Source organism: Salvelinus sp. IW2-2015, linkage group LG6.1, assembly GCF_002910315.2.
Source record: "Salvelinus sp. IW2-2015 linkage group LG6.1, ASM291031v2, whole genome shotgun sequence".
Taxonomy (NCBI): domain Eukaryota; kingdom Metazoa; phylum Chordata; class Actinopteri; order Salmoniformes; family Salmonidae; genus Salvelinus; species Salvelinus sp. IW2-2015.
In genome coordinates this window covers 13,979,399-13,996,737 of record NC_036845.1, presented here as the reverse complement: position 1 = coordinate 13,996,737, position 17,339 = coordinate 13,979,399, and the positions used below count along the sequence as shown (strand labels likewise).

Genomic DNA, 17,339 nt, shown 5'->3' with positions numbered 1-17,339 from the left:
ATACGAATAGTATCATTATTTTTGTCATTTATTTGGATATTCTAAATACATGTGCACGTTTTTAACATGAGCACTGCTGCTGCGCGAGGGAGAGAGGCTCAAAACATTTTATTGGTCGTGTACACAGATTTGCAGACGTTATCGTAGGTGCAGTGAAATGCTTGTGTTTCTAGCTCCAACAGTGCAGTAATACCTAGCAATACAAAATAAAAGACAATCTGGAAAAATAAAGAAATATCAGAAGGAGCAACGTCAGAGACTGGAATATTAGAGACAGGAGAGAAGAGAGAAAGAGACATCTCGGCTATAGTCAAGACTAGCTAACTTGTAGCAGCCACAATGTTATGTATCATCCCATACAACAGTACCTGTCTTGACTGGAGCAGCCTAGAGAAGCTATAGCTAGCTAGGCTAAATGCTGCGCTTTCTCCCCAACCCCATTCAAATAAAACAATAGCCTACCTGTTGGTTGCTCGTTGTTGCCTACTCCTTCTCATTTTGCGAACTTTTAATTCCATAATTGTATTCCATCTTGCATTGAATTAGTGAACACTCACTCCACTTGCTACATATTGAGCCTTCGTTGCCACTTTGATTGGCCAACATAAAACAACAAGCTACACACGACACCTGAAGGCTATCGGTCGGCTACCTGTCTTTTTATGGGGAGCAGGCAGCACAACATTTTAAGATGAATTACATCCTCTAAGGAGCTATTCTAATGTCTATAAATATTTGACCTTGGATAAGTGCTTCATACTGAAACTATAGGCTGTAGAGAGCATAAAATAACTCGGCCGAGAGGGAACATAAACAATTGTAATTGTGGATCAATTAATGCATCATGTCTCACTCTAATATACAGTATCTACTGCTGTACATATTCTTAGTATATCTTGTTTAAATTCATCAAGTGTATATATGTATACATTGCATTTGGATTACTGTTACAGTGCTATTCGGGTTCGTTCCGACATTTTGGGGGGATTATTTGACATTTTACTGCATTGTTAGGCGCTAGTAACATAAGCATTTCACTGCATCCAATATAACATCTGCTAAACTGTGTACGCATCCAATAAACTGATTTGATGAGATGCTAACAAAGAGGTCAAAGTAAAGTTGATATACCATATATATGGTGCGTCACATGATGTGAAGAACAATGGTTGTTGACATATCTTTTATGTTACCTTGAAGGAACTCCTTGAACAATTGTGTTTCTCGACTTAAGGTGCCTGTCACAGTGCATTATGGGTGAACCACAATGAGCCCCCCCCCCTAAAAAGGATATAGCCCACACAGATCTAGTAGTCTCTGTTGGCCACGTGCGTGACATTTCCCAAGTAGTCCGTGTCATTGTTCTGTTCCAGCACTTTATTTTCAACCTTCATTCAGATTCAAGCTGAACTAAATAAAACATCTATTCTGCATCAATTGACTAGCATCAGATGAAGTCTTCAATGCACGCTGAAAGTGCCTGACTTATGAATGAATAGATTCCATTTGCTGATGAAAAGATTCATGACATTACTAAGAAGTTCCAATTTGTTTTCACCCAATACATTGATGCCTTTTTTTAAGGCCAGCTGGAAGTTGAAAATGGGCATTCAACATAAAAAGACATGCGGGCGGCTAGTTCCTCATAAGTTGTTTATACTGAAATCAACAACATGCATATGGCGCTTCAGATGTGGGGAAGCCTTTAGCGTCCATCGTCCTGTAACCAAAGCACTGTTATCCCTGATCGAATGGCCTGCGACGTTCAATGTCCCAAGGCCTGCCATGTGATCTTGCCCGCGCTTGTGTGCACTTACTAAGAGTAATGGCTCTCATGAAAGTCTGTTCTTCACCCCCAGGGCAAAGTCCATTGAAAATGTATTATCTTTAGGTCAAGAAAAATCTGACTTCCCTTTTTGTAGAGTATCTAGTTTTGTCAAACCTGTTTTTAAATAGAAGAGTTGAATGACAAACTTTAATATTCAGCAGTTAATATCTATGATTGACTATGAACAACGCCAAATATATATAGAACAAAAAATATGTTTCATGAGCTAAAATAAGATCCCAAAAATGTTCCATACACAGGCTTATTTCTCTCAAATTTTGTGCACAAATTTGTTTACATCCCTGTTAGTGAGCATTTCTCCTTTACCAAGATAATCCATCCACCTGCCAGGTGTGGCATATCAAGAAGCTGATTAAACAGCATGATCATTACACAGGTGCAGTTTTGTCACACAATGCCACAGATGTCTCAAGTTGAGGGAGTGTGGAATTGGAATGCTGACTGCAGGAATGTCCACCAGATCTGTTGCCAGATAATTTAAAATGTTCATTTCTCTACCATAAACTGCCTCCAAAGTTGTTTTAGAGAATTTGGCAGTACGTCCAACGGCCTTACAACCGTATGATGTTGTGTGGCGAGCGGTTTGCTGATGTCAACTTTATGAACAGAGTGACCCATGATGGCGGTGGGGTTATGGTATGGGCAGGCATAAGCAAAGGATTTTATCAATGGCAATTTGAATGCACAGAGATACCATGACGAGATCCTGAGGCCCATTGTTGTGCCATTCATCCACCACCATCACCTCATGTTTCAGCATGATAATGCACGACCCTATGTCGGAAGGATCTGTACACAATTCCTGGAAGCTGGAAATGTCCCAGTTCTTCCATGGCCTGCATACTCACCACACGTCACAATTGAGCATGTTAGGGATGCTCTGGATAGACGTGTACGATAGCGTGTTCCAGTTTCCGACAATTTCCAGCAACTTCGCACAGCCATTGAAGAAGAGTGGGACAACATTCCACAGGCCACAATCAACAGTCTGATCAACTCTATGCGAAGGAGATTTGTCACGTTGTGTGAGGTCACACCAGATACAGACTTGTTTTCTGATCCACGACTCTACAATTAATGTGTCTGTGACCAACAGATGCATATCTGTATTCCCAGTCATGTGAAATACATAGTTTAGGGTCTAATGAATTTATTTCAAATGACTGATTTCCTTATATGAAGTGTAACTCAATAAAAATCTTTAAAAATTGTTGCATGTTGCATTTATATATATTTTTTCAGTGTATTCCTATCAACCATGTTGAATGGCAAGATAGTTTGCTTCATCATGCTTTGCTGATGAAGAAAATTCAATTAAAATGTTTGTCAAACGGTTGCATAGCCTAGTGTTTCAGTTGATTTTGTTGTAACACTTGAGGTTTGGACACCAATTCTATTATGCTATATGATTTAGCTAAATAAGAAACACAGGCTGTGAGTACACTACAGACTTCATAACCTACAAACAATAGTAGGAAAGGTCACATATTTTCTTTAGTACGGTATATGAAAGTGTTGACCCGTCTGATGCTGTGGTTCTCCGCCCTGGTGAAAGAATAGCAACAAGCATCCTGACATTTTATCTATTCTAGTCAGCTACTTCCTGTCCCTCGCTCTCAGGCTTGAGGTTCAAATGAGACAAAGGGAAGGCCACAGTAAGCCATGATTGGACTTTGAAAAAGACAGACAAGCCTCTGCAGGCAGCGATAGAGCTTTTCTTTCATTCTATAGGTCTGCAGGTGTACACTGAGAGGGTTAAACAAAGGTGCAACTCAAAGTATTCATGTTCAAAACAGTGCTGGGCGACATGTTCAGAGATATAGGACTACATCACAGAGAAATGAAAAGATCCTCCAATACACTCTATAGGTTTACATCTCAATTGTATGACCGGATTCCAAAACGTAAACCATCGCAAAAATGTTTGGGTGGTATGATCCACAGATTATAGCATATGTATCTTCTACCTTTGAGAAAGCTTCAGTATTCATATGAATAAGTGCCGATTGTGATGAAGAACTGCTGGTGAGCTATTTTGTTTAACACCATTATTGGCAGAGGTCTAAACTTCACTGTAACCCCCACTCGTCTGGTCTTGTAGAAAAATGACTGCAGAGAAAACACTGTCCAACAAGAAATCAGCACATCTTTCGTTTACAACCTATACATTAGCAGTTGGCACATCTTTACAAGCTACACATTAGCACATCTTTACACGTTATACATTGCATAATAGCTCATCATAGCTGGTTTAACAAAGCCAGTCAGTGAGAAATGAGCTGAATTTTTTATTTTGTTAATTTTTTTAAATTGCCGAGTCATTCTAAATTAGGCTTGGCGCGTAAAAAAAGGAGGACTGTTGCATCACTATTTGTTTCAAAACGCCAAATCCTAGATTGAGGAGTGCGCTATAAAAATATTGGCCAACACTGCATCAGATAGAAACAAACTCATCCACAAGTGTATGTTGTGGTTAAGGAAAAAACATTAATACAGTAGATTATCGCGTCATTTTCTTTGCCGATTTTATATTGATACTGTGACTCCAAGTATCGATTTGTAACGTCAGCAATCACTAGTCAGTGTACCTGCCCCAAAACTCTGGGAACTAGCTATAGGACGATAAATACCAATCTTTTTCATTGTTTTAAATGGTGAGCCAACATGTTTTGAGTACTTTTACCTCTCATGGCTTTCTCTTGTCCCTCTGCAGCAGACATGTAGTGAGCAATGTGTTTGGAACAACAAATCACAATAAAAACACAGTATCGAATTGCAACACATAGAATTGCAACACATATCGTATCGGCACCTAAGTATCGTGATAATATCTAATCATGAGGTCCCTGTAAATCCGCAGCCCTTGCTAGGAGAAACATTGTCTCTACATGAACAAACTCTTCAAAATGTTACTCGTGCCTTCAATTATTTTGGCATTTTCAGGAAATGCCTTTAACTAGCAAGTCAGTTAAGAACAAATTCTTTCTTACAATGATGGCCTACCCCGGCCAAACCCTAATGACGCTGGGCCAATTGTGCGCTGCCCTATGGGACACCCAATCATGGCCGGTTGTGATACAGCCTGGAATCGAACCAGGTTCTGTAGTGAAGCCTCTAGCCCTGAGATGCAGTGCCTTAGACCGCTGCGCCACTTGGGAGCCCAAAGACATCTTTTAAGGAAAGGGAAAAAAGTGGTTGTTTTTGCTCTTGGCAACTTGGATCATACTCGTACATCACGGCTAGCCTGGTTTTGTCATAAACGGTTAGTAACATTATAGCTTTGATACCTCAGGGCCTTTACATCTGCAAAATCTTAAAAGTCAAACTTATCAGCTGGCAAAGTGTGTGGAATTTATGAGTTAGATTTAGCCTAGTCTACAAATGCAGGTGAAAGTCTCAACCATGACATTCTTCAGGGTTTGGCGGCATGAAGCCATGAAAACTGTATTCCTTGAAGCCATGGCATTCCAGAGACACATTCATCTCTTGCATCAACACGTCACATCTGGTGACAGGACTCTGGCCATGTTGATGGAACACTTTCTGGCCCTTGCTCTGTGGTGTAATTGAAGGGAAGGCAGGATGTACTTTAACATGGGTACTAACCTCAGGGACCCACCACTTCATTTTTACCCCCTGCAGAACCTAACCAGAGTTTCACATACATCTCTGTGCTGTGAGGAAGGATCTAATCTAAAAGTAAAGTATTCAAAATAAGTACATCACTCCAGACAGAACTGCTACTGGAGGAGCTTTCCTGGGGCTTTGAAAAAGCCAAAATGCATGATTGAAGATAATCCATGTGATCTGGACAAGAATTTTGACTTTGTCTTTGGGAGTTTTCATTCGTGTTGGCCTTTAGGTGTGGCTGTCTGCAACAGTAGTAGTGTTCCTGTTCCTGTTGAATGGCCAACGGCTTCCAGGCGAGGACTACTAATCAGGATTTCCTCTTGCACTCAGTGAGGACTGGCTTCGGCTACCCAAGCAAGAAAACAATACCACAGAATGCCCCCCTCCCCATCTGAACTGTGGTTATTTATTTCCTGAAAATACAATTCTGTGTCTTGTGTAATGGCCAAAGTCAGGAGGGTGTTTTTAGTTACTTACACATGATTTCAATAAGGCTCAAAATTATCCTGAAAGAGAAACATTTCTTGATACTAAAAGGAAACAGAATCCTCAAGAACATAATTGTTAGGGATGATAACCACAACCATACAATCTCCAATGTTTTAATTTAGCCTACTTGCTCAGCAGAGACACTTACTTCTTTGCTTTATTACCAGCATACTGGTACACAATCCATTTCATGAATAGATTTTAACTGGATAATAAAATGTCCCAATTTCTGAAGTAACACAAAATCTCAGTGTTTTGTTATTCGACGATGATGCTGTATCCAGACAATCCCAGGAGTCTGCTGATCTGAGGTGCTGTCGTAATTAAGAATGACACAGGCCCAATTATCATCACGCATAGGCCTGCGTTGGCAAAGCCTGATTTCCTTTGCAAATGTATATGCCTAATACAGAGGCAGGTCAGATTCTGCAAAGGTCTACACCTGGAGTTCCAGTCATTTTGTACATAGGTATTTCTGGGAAAAGTAAAACCACAGAGACATGATGTTCGATAAATGTAATAACATAGGCCTAGCTAAACCTGTGCAGGGCTTAGTGGCGTGGGGAGATTTGGAGAGTATTTTTGTCTCCCCGCATTACATTTGAGTGTGTTCGGCTGCCAAAAACTCCCGTAGGATTCTGAATTCCCTAATAGACTGAAACCCCCTTTACTGGTTCAATGAGCAGTTCAGGACTGTCTGTACATCTGAAGTAATCACAGGGGACCCATTACAGTCCAGACCAAGCGCATTGTATAGAGCTAGCAGTCTTGAGCATCACACAAGAGACCAACCACAACTGCTGCATAATGTGATCATCAATATTAGTCTACATCTATGCTAGGCTAAATACTATTGAATCATCAACACCGATATTTGACTTTTATAAAACGCTTTAATCATTCAACTCCAGAAGCGCAGATAGGTTGGCAGGTAAATGTGTAACCTGAAATCTTATTATAGCATAAAGGGGATATTGCTCATCATTTTGTCCCTTACCAGGCTCTCGTCTCAATAACATCAAACGCTCAAAAGGGAAAAGAGCCGTGGCTTTGACATCTGAGCCCAGACTGCGGACCGGACTGAACTTTCCCCCCGACTATAACGTGAAGAAGCCTCCCTATGTGGAGAAGGCTCGTGCCCCCACTCTGTGACTGCAACCTCATCTACCACGCTGACCTCCAAACACCAGGGCTCATTCACATCCACAGAGCAAATTGAGACCATCGTCACATGTTAAAGAGCACATCTGAAAACGGCCATTAGGAGTCAACTATGCTGGCTTAGGTTTTACTATATAAAAGGGGGATTTAGATGCATTAATAGGCTAGGAGTCACAGCAAATATCAGATATGTTCATGGTAGGCTATTTCCAGGGTTGATCACATTGGCAAACAGTGCTTTCAAGAATATTTCATATTTAGGAACATGGTGGGTGTTGGATGTAGGAACATGGAGGAAAAGCCTGTTTTAGGTGGAACATATGAGCCGATGCTTAAAATACAAGACTTTCAATCCCCAGCTGGATGTGGCTGTTATACCACTGAGGAACCTGACAAATGCCCAGCTGTTCACACTAATTCGGTATCAGACCTCAAGAGTCAAATCAACCATAAAATAAATAACTAGCATGGGAGCCATGGAGTAGATTTCCTGACTTGTGTGTCTGAACTGATATTAATTAGCTTAAAAACCCTGTTTTGAAGCTAAAGCCATGGTCTTTCATAAATGAATATTGCAATGTCTGCTTAAGCTCCAGGATCAGGTGTCTCTCTCAAAATTGAGGGCTTAGTTAAAACTCATTCTGCAGCTCTCCCTGTAAGAAACTAGACCCCATTTGCAAATGTTCATGCAAAATGCATGCTTTTAGTGTTAAGGAAAGTTAATTGTGGGTGAAATGAATCAGAATCAGCTTCATTCACCATGTACATTTGATTCTACTGGAATTTGACTCTGAAATGGTGCGGTGCAGAGTTAGACAGACAAAAACATTTGAGGTAATCAAGCTAGAATCCTAAATTTTTCTAGGAGCACATTGACTGTACGTACACATCACAACCAGAAGCCATGATTACAGGTAACATCTGAGGTAAAGGCTAGAGCTGCCGCTTTCAAGGAGTGGGACACTAATCCGGACGCTTATCAGAAATCGTGCTAAGCCCTCCAACGAACAATCAAACAGGCAAAGCGTCAATACAGAACCAAAATCGAATCCTACTACACCAGCTCTGAAGCTGGTGTAGTAGGCCCTAAATATTGTCAAAGACTCCATCCACCCAAGTAATAAACTGTTCTCTCTGCTACCGCATGGCAAGCGGTACCAATGCACCAAGTCTGGAACCAACATGACCCTGAACAGCTTCTACCCCGAAGCCATAAGACTGCAAAATAGTTTGTTAATAAACTCAGCAAAAAAAGAAACGTTCTCTCACTGTCAACTGCGTTTATTTTCAGCAAACTTAACATGTGTAAATATTTGTATGAACATAACAAGACTCAACAACAGACATAAACTAAACAAGTTCCACAGACATGTGACTAACATAAATTGAATAATGTGTCCCTGAACAAAGGGGGGTTCAAAATCAAAAGTATCAGTATGTATCTGGTGTGGCCACCAGCTGCTTTAAGTACTGTAGTGCATCTCCTCCTCATGGACTGCACCAGATTTGCCAGTTCTTGCTGTGAGATGTTACCCCAGTCTTCCACCAAGGCACCTGCAAATTCCCAGACATTTCTGGGGGGAATGGCCCTAGCCCTCATCCTCTGATCCAACAGGTCCCAGACATGCTCAATGGGATTGAGATCCGGGCTCTTTGCTGGCCATGGCTGAACACTGACATTCCTGTCTTGCAGGAAATCACGCACAGAACGAGCAGTATGGCTGGTGGCATTGTCATGCTGAAGGGTCATGTCAGGATGAGCTTGCAGGGAGGGTACCACATGAGGGAGGAGGATGTCTTCCCTGTAATGCACAGCGTTGAGATAGCTTGTTGTCATTGCAGGCACAGTCCAATGATGCTGTGACACACCGCCCCAGACCATGACGGACCCTCCACCTCCAAATCAATCCCGCTCCAGAGTACAGGCCTCGGTGTAACGCTCATTTCTTTGACGATAAAGGCGAATCCGACCATCACTCCTGGTGAGACAAAACCACGACTCGTCAGTGAAGAGGACTTTTTGCCAGTCCTGTCTGGTCCAGCTACGGTGGGTTTTATGCCCATAGGCAATGTTGTTGCCGGTGATGTCTGGTGAGGACCTGCCTCTCTCAGCCTATTGCAGACAGTCAAGGCACTGATGGAGGGATTGTGCAAGCCTGGTGTAACTCGGGCAGTTGTTGTTGCCATCCTGTACCTGTCCCGCAGGTGTGATGTACCATGCAAAATGCAGGTGTGATGTACCAATGCAGGTGTGATGTACCAATCCTGTGCAGGTGTTACACGTGGTCTGCCACTGCGAGTACAATCAGCTGTCCGTCCTGTCTCCCTGTAGCGCTGTCTTAGGCGCCTCACAGTACGGACATTACAATGTAATGCCCTGGCCACATCTGCAGTCCTCATGCCTCCTTGCAGCATGCCTAAGGCACATTCACACAGATGACCCTGGGTATCTTTCTTTTGGTGTTTTTCAGAGTCAGTAGAAAGGCCTCTGTAGTGTCCTAAGTTTTCATAACTGTGACCTTAATTGCCTACCGTCTGTAAGCGGTTAGTTTCTTAACGACCGTTCCACAGGTGCATGTTCATTGTTTATGGTTCATTGAATAAGCATGGGAAAGTGTTTAACTTCTCTAGGGTAGGGGGCAGCATTCGGAATTTTGGATGAAATGCATACCCAAATTAAACTGCCTGCTTCTTGGGCCCAGAAGATATGATATGCATATAACTGGTAGATTTGGATAGAAAACACTAAAGTTTCCAAAACTGTTAAAATAGTGTCTGTGAGTATAACAGAACTGATTTGGCAGGCGAAAACCTAAGAAAAATCCATTCCGGAAGTAGTTTTGTTTTTGTAGTTTTCTATTCAATGCCATTACAGTATCCATTCACTTAGGACTCAAATTGCAGTTTCTATGCCTTCCACTAGATGTCAACAGTCTTTAGAAACTGTTTCAGGCTTGTATTCTGAAAAATGAAGAAGTAAGAGCAGTCGGAATGAGTGGACCCTGCCGTGTCAGAGCTTTTTCATGCGCACGACCGAGAGAGTGCGTTTCTTGTTTACCTTTTGAATTGACGACGTTATTGTCCGGTTGAAATATTATCAATTATTTAGGCTAAAAACAACCTGAGGTTTGAATATAAACATCGTTTGACATGTTTCTATGAACTTTAAGGATACAATTAGGATATTTTTGTCTTCCTGTTTTGACTGCGTTTGAGCCTGTGGATTACTGAAGAAAACGCGCAAACAAAACAGAGGTTTTTGGGTATAAAGAGACTTTATCAAACAAAAGGAACATTTATTGAGTAAATGAATGTCTGCTGAGTGCAACCATATGAAGATCATCAAAGGGATTAATTATCTCTATTTCTAAATTGTGTAACTGTTCTACCTGGCTGGCTACTGTTTGTAATGATTTGTCTAGTGGGCTATGTTCTCAAATAATCGTAAGGTATGCTTTCACCGTAAAGCATTTTTAAAATCTGACACCGTGGTTGGATTCACAAGAAGTTCATCTTTAAACCTATGTAAAATATGTTTTGTTTTTTGAATTATTTATAATGAGTATTTCTGTATTTGAATTTGGCGCCCAGCAGTTTCACTGGCTGTTGAAGAGGTGGGACGGTACCGTCTCACGTGCCCAAGAGAGGTTAAACCCTTTACAATGAATATCTGTGAAGTTATTTGGATTTTTACGAATTATCTTTGAAAGACAGGGTCCTGAAAAAGGGACGTTTCCTTTGAGTTTATATACAGTGCATTCGAAAAGTACTCAGAACCCTTGCCTTTCCACTTAATTTTTTTCCTCAGAAATCTACACAATAATGACAAAGCAAAAAAAGAAATCTGAAATATCACATTTACATACGTTTTCAAAACCTTTATTCAGTACTTTGTCGTAGCACCTTTGGCAGCAATTACAGCCTCAAGTCTTCTTGGGTATGACGCTAAAAGCTTGGAACACCTGTATTTGGGAGTGACTCCGGGAGGTTGTCCTGTTGGAAGGTGAACCTTTTCCCCAGTCTGAGGTCCTGAGCGCCTTCTGAAAGTATTCAGACCCCTTGACTTTTTCACATTTTGTTACGTTACAGAATTATTCTAAATGTGATTTTTTTTTATCCTCAGCAATCTACACACAATACCCCATAATGACAAAGCGAAAACAGGTTTAGAAATCTTTGCTAATTTATTACAAATAAAAAACTAATCATTTATTTACACAAGTATTCAGACCCTTTGCTATGAGACTCAAAATTGATCTCAGGTGCATCCTGTTTCCATTGATCATGCTTAATATTTCTACAACTTCATTGGAGTCCACCTGTGATAAATTCAATTGATTTGTACAAGATTTGGAAAGGCACACACCTGTCTATATTAGGTCCCACAGTTGACAGTGGATGTTAGAGCAAAATCTCTGCAGCATTGAAGGTCCCCAAGAACACAATGGCCTCCACCATTCTTAAAAAGGAAGAAGTTTGGAACCACCAAGACTCTTCCTAGAGCTGGCCGCCCAGCCAAACAGATCAATCAGGGGAGAAGGGCCTTGGTCAGGGAGGTGACCAAGAACCCAATGGTCACTCTGACAGAACTCCAGAGTTCCTCTGTGGAGATGAGAGAACCTTCCAGAAGGACAACCATCTCTGCAGCACTCCACCAATCAGGCCTTAACGGTAGAGTGGCCAGACGGAAGCCACTCCTCCATAAAAAGGCACATGACAGCCTGCTATGAGTTTGCCAAAAGGCAACTAAAGACTCTCAGACCGTGAGAAACAATATTCTCTGGTCTGATGAAACCAAGATTGAACTCTGGAGGAATGTGTGGAGGAAACTTGTCACCATCCCTACGGTGAAGCATGGTGGCAGCATCATGCTGTGAGGATGTTTTCAGTGGCAGGGACTGGGAGACTAGTCAGGATCGAGGCAAAAATGAACGGAGCAAAGTATAGAGAGATCCATAACGAAACCCTGCTCCAGAGCGCTCAGGACCTCAGACTGAGGCAAAGGTGCACCTTACAACAGTACAACAACCCTAAGCACACAGCCAAGACAACGCAGTAGTGGCTTCGGGACAGGTCTCAATGTCCTTGAGTGGCCCAGCCAGAGCCCGGACGTGAACCCGATCGAACATCTCTGGAGAGACCTGAAAATAGCTGTGCAGCGACGCTCCCCATCCAACCTGACAAAGCTTGAGAGGATCTGCATGGAAGAATGGGAGAAACTCCCCAAATACATGTGCCAAGATTGTAGCATCATACCCAAGAAGACTTGAGGCTGTAATCGCTGCCAAAAGTGTTTCAACGAAGTACTGAGTAAAGAGTCTGAATACTTATGTAAAAAATGTCAATTAGCAACATTTTCTAAAAACCTGTTTTTGCTCTGTCATTATGGGGTAGTGTGTGTAGATTCATGAGGAAAAACTATATAATCAATATAGAATAAGGCTGTAACCTAGCAAATTGTGGAAAAAGTCAAGGGGTCCGAAGACTTTCAGAAGGCACTGTATGTGGGAGTCAGACTGAAGCAGAGCCCAAAGCCAGTGCAGAAAGCAAATGTGCAGTCTAGTATGAAAGTGCAGGGTGCATAGACTGAGTGGGAAGATCAATGTGGAGCAGGTGGCCGATGAATAAGCAGTGTTTCCCCTATATGCATTCAGCAGCGGCGCATGACCGCTGCTAAATCCTGGCCGCTACTGCGGTATGTTTTTAGTGTAAAATGTTTTCATTGTCAAATTGAACTAAAATCAGTTTTAAAGTAAGTTGAAAATATAATGGAGCAATACATTTTTAAATAAATATAATTTTTCAAAACTAACAAATCACCAAAATAAAAACTAGTCAGAGAATCTAAAATTCAAAAGAAATGTATGGCATGGGGCCCCTTTGACTTTGCCATGGCAAACTGATTAGAATCGTAGGAAATTAGCTTTAAAAACAGCAACATTGTCGATGCAGCCAAGATGGCCTCTAAAACCGCCCCATTGGATATGTTCCGTTGGGTGAGTTTTTTTGTCCTGCAGCAGATCTGGGATGATGGTGTCCACAAACACTATCCTTACGTATGTCCTTTGGGTTGTAGAGGTGCTGAAGGATGCAGTGGAGGCCAATGTTGACAGCGTAATCCACAGAGCTGTAGGCGAACTACAGGGGGTCAAGGAGGGCGTCAGTGATGGTTTTGAGGTGGGATAGGACAAGGCACTCGAAGGACTTCATGATGACTGATGTGAGTGCAACAGGTCTGTCGTAATTCAGGCAGGATATTTATATTTCTTTGGAACGGGAACAATGTAGGACTCAAGACAGGCAGAAACAATGCATAGTTGAAGTGATGGATTGAAGGTGTCCGTGAATACAGGGGAGAGCTGGTCAGCGCAGTGCTTTACTATGGCTGGGGAAACCCAGCCTGGGCCTGCAGCTTTGCTGACGTTTGTGACGCTGTTGACAAGGGGTGGGGAGGTAGGGCACTCTGTAATGGTCCATGTTGCCACTCCTATGTGTCTCTTCCTTGGCTGAGCTTAGACCTCTTAGCGCTGGATTGACCCAGCGTTTGGCATTGTTGAATGTGACAAAAGTACTGGTTGGAAAGCAGTTTTCCACAGACACCGATGTAAGATGCTACCCTGTCCGAGTTGTCATGTTGATATGGTCTTCCTTGAAAATGTCCCAATCTGTGGAGTGCAGGCAGTCCTTTAACTCCCCAATTGCCTCACTGTATGTTTGACAGGTTTTGCAGGTTTCAGTTTCTGTCTGTATGAGGGGATGAGGTGGAGCAACAGTGTTTCCTCTGCAGTCATTTTGGCGGCAAAATCATTACCGCCACGCTAAAATAATATGAAACATATGAAGCTGCTAGAAAAGTCCACATTTACTTTTCTTCTGCAATCAAAAGAAGTAATGAATAGAAAAACCAGACAATCCCATAGTAGAATAGTTTATATCTATCTATTTACCTAGTCGGCTTGTTGTTGTGTATTCTATGCAAGAGAAATATTCCTCTCAAGGCGCATTCAAGTGATGAGTGCCAAAAGGGAGGGAAACCTGCATTCTGACAAGCAGTCAATGCACAACAATTCTTGCAATAGCAGGGGAAACAGCCGTTTTAATTGCCTTTGTTTCTTAAGTACTAAATATGCGCGAACTGCACCATTTTAAACCCGTAGATTTTAGCAGCGTCATGGCCTTGGTGCAATTCATCATGGCCTTGGTGCAATACACTATGAGTGCATAGGGGCGGAGTGGGGCTAAATGTAACACGGTGCAATTGTAGGGTAACTTGGGCTAAAACGCCACCCTACCTCAGAATCATTTTTGAGTAGTGACTTAAATTGTGATGAGACAATTTTTGGTTGAGCAAGAGTAGTGGCAACCAGGGAAAGTGTTGGGGGAAATGGTGACATGAAATGGTTTCTGTGAGAAGTACAGGCAGGGGACATGTTACCCCATGTGCCGTGAGACCCCAAGTTAACATAACATGTAGGCCTACATTATATTCACTGTGTTTATACACGTTTTTTGGGGACATAAAATTAATCAATAGGACGCTAAATAGTTAGAAGATTACATTTGGGATATATCTAATGATTAGCTCAATAGCATAAATACAGACCGGCAACCCCATGCTTCAGCCTAGTTATTTATAGCCACTATGCTGCATCAGTTGGGCTACAGGTAGGGCTGTGGCGTTCACAACATTTCGTCAGCCGGTGATTGTCAAGCAAATAACTGTCGGTCTCACGGTAATTGAACGTTAATTAATATAAACACATTTAGCATCTCCTGGCGCAACTACATTTTAAAAAGCCTAACAAATCCATGTAATATAGCCTACACCTTCACAATAAATCCATTCTTTATTTTAGACAGGTCTAAAGAAGCATGATATGAAGAAAATGTATATTTCAGAAGAACAGAATAGCATACTCTGAGTTGTCCTTATGTTAGGTCCTGACATGGCTATGCCAAATGGATGCGGGCTACACTAGTTCATTTAGCAGACAAGATTTGTTTAGAATTCCATGGCATTATTTTATATGATTTCATAGTATGAAAAATACAATTGAACAAAGCTGAATAAAATAGAAAGGATATTTTCTCCAAACAATTTGAGGAAGTGCGCACATGCAGCTATTCTGTGTTGAGTGGTTAACAAAGAAATAGGTACTTCTCTGTGATTCATTTAGTGTTCTTAATGTAACTTTAGTTGTTCGTCAAACGTTGGGCTATACGTTTAGATTTTTAATACATGATGATTTGAAAAAAAGTCGCTTGAAAGGCATGAGCTCTGCTTTGTTTTTTTGCGCAGGCTGTACACACTTCATCAGTCTCTCATTCACAATTTGACAAGCACTTGATAATGCCTCGAATTTCACGGTGGCATCCCCTTTGTGTGGCCGTAATGCACCCTTTAAATAATCCATGCCTTTTGCGGCCCTGTGTTGTGCCCTTCTCCCTGAGTGTTGCGCGCTCTGAAGTACCGCTCACTCATATGGCTCTCCATCACGTGATCAGGTCTTTCTCACAGGTTACAAGTGAAGACAGACACATCGGGGATGCAACTGCGTGCCTCCTTATCCAATTCGGATCCAAAATTAATACAACCACTAGCATCCCAAAAATGTTTAGCGCAATGTGGCTGATGCAACAGATCAAAACGTTTAGCTTAAAATTTTGATAGTTTATTTCTTCATATTATAAGCGCAGCGATGTGTACATGGCAGTATGATATAAGTGCAAAATGTTCCATTAGCGGGAAAACCCCATTATCAAAAGTCACCGCAAATGCGATGATACATGTAATGCTTTTATTATAAAGGTGCATTTTTTAATGGTGAAAATTATCTTCCCCAACCTTGAAACTCACGCGCTGCTTATGTATGCCAGTTAGGCTCTACACCCTTTGTAAAACAGATTAATGTGCTTAATTTTAAGAAGTTATTTGCCCACTTTAGTTGTGATACAAACCTTCTCAAAACATATAGGCCTATGGGCTATACTACGAGGTGTGCGACTATAATTCGACAAAGTCGCAAAAAAAAGAAGGCATTGTTTCTTGCCTTATGCTGGGCATCATTCAGTGATAATATATAATTCACAACTGATAGTCTGATGGGTGACAATATTAGCCTATTCTTAATTTAATCTTGTCTTTACATACACTAAATAATATGTGTGAAATTTGTTTGGATTTAGAATGGACCAATAAATCATGCACCTGTCTCGAAATAGGGGCAGTGGAAAAAATACATGTAATCTATTAAATAGCAAATAGAGAACGCTTTTCCCATGGGTCATTTTCATGCCAGCCAGGTAGGCTATACTCCTGTTGTAATGATAAGCAATGTGCTTAATATTAGGAAAGTTGAGAAAATAGTAGGCTTAGCCTATAGAAAGCTGATAGGATCATCCTCTTTTTAGTAGAGGCCATCACTCTGTTCTCACGCAATTGCATAGCCTATAGAAACGTTGCACAACATGAGCTCATGGGCTCTCATGAAGTGTTTGATTAGATTTTCGATTACATTTGCATTGATGTCAGAGTTATTAGAGGGACAATAGAGTGCTGAGTACCAGGCAGTTAAGCAAGTTTGGTAGGCTACTAATGACCATCAGCAGCATCAGAGCTTGGAGAAGCCTAATTACCGTGACTAAATGGTCACGTAGAATCTGACTGCCTTCATGACTCGTGACCACCGGTGTGGCGGTAAAACAGTCACCGCAACAGCACCAACTACAGGTGGTAATGCTTATTGCTATTAGCATACCTGATAATATGGACCATGCATAGGCTATATGTATGGTCCAATATGTTAAAGTAATTGTAACAAAAACCCAATATTTAATTGGAATAATTTCTAGAGGAGGGCATTATATTTTAGATGTCAGCATCATATTAGTTTTCATTCATTTTGAAATAGAATGTCCTGCTAAAAAGTCCTTATACGTAAACATTATCTGGAGGGGACCCCGGAACCCCAAATCCAGGGGGCGAGGGACGTGGTGAATAAAACAGATGGCAGTTGATGAAAATACATTCCAAGTCAGGAGATAAAGATTTCGCCAGTAAAGTGACATCATTGCACCAAAGTTGTTTTACGTAAAAGCATGCAGCGCCACCTTAGGATTTTTTGCACAGCTCTGGTACACCATCAGCCCAGTATAGCTGGAAGCCTGGTATATCCACAGCAGCTTCAGGTGTGTCGTCATTTAGACGAGA

The 17,339-nt window shown here is 41.5% G+C and overlaps 1 protein-coding gene across 4 annotated transcripts in view; it reads right to left on the bottom strand.

Annotated features, from left to right (window-relative positions):
• The window catches only part of LOC111965143 (inactive phospholipase C-like protein 2), a 64,723-nt gene that overhangs the window by 20,555 nt on the left and 26,829 nt on the right, over positions 1 to 17,339 (bottom strand). The gene's annotated exons all lie outside the window — the stretch shown is intronic.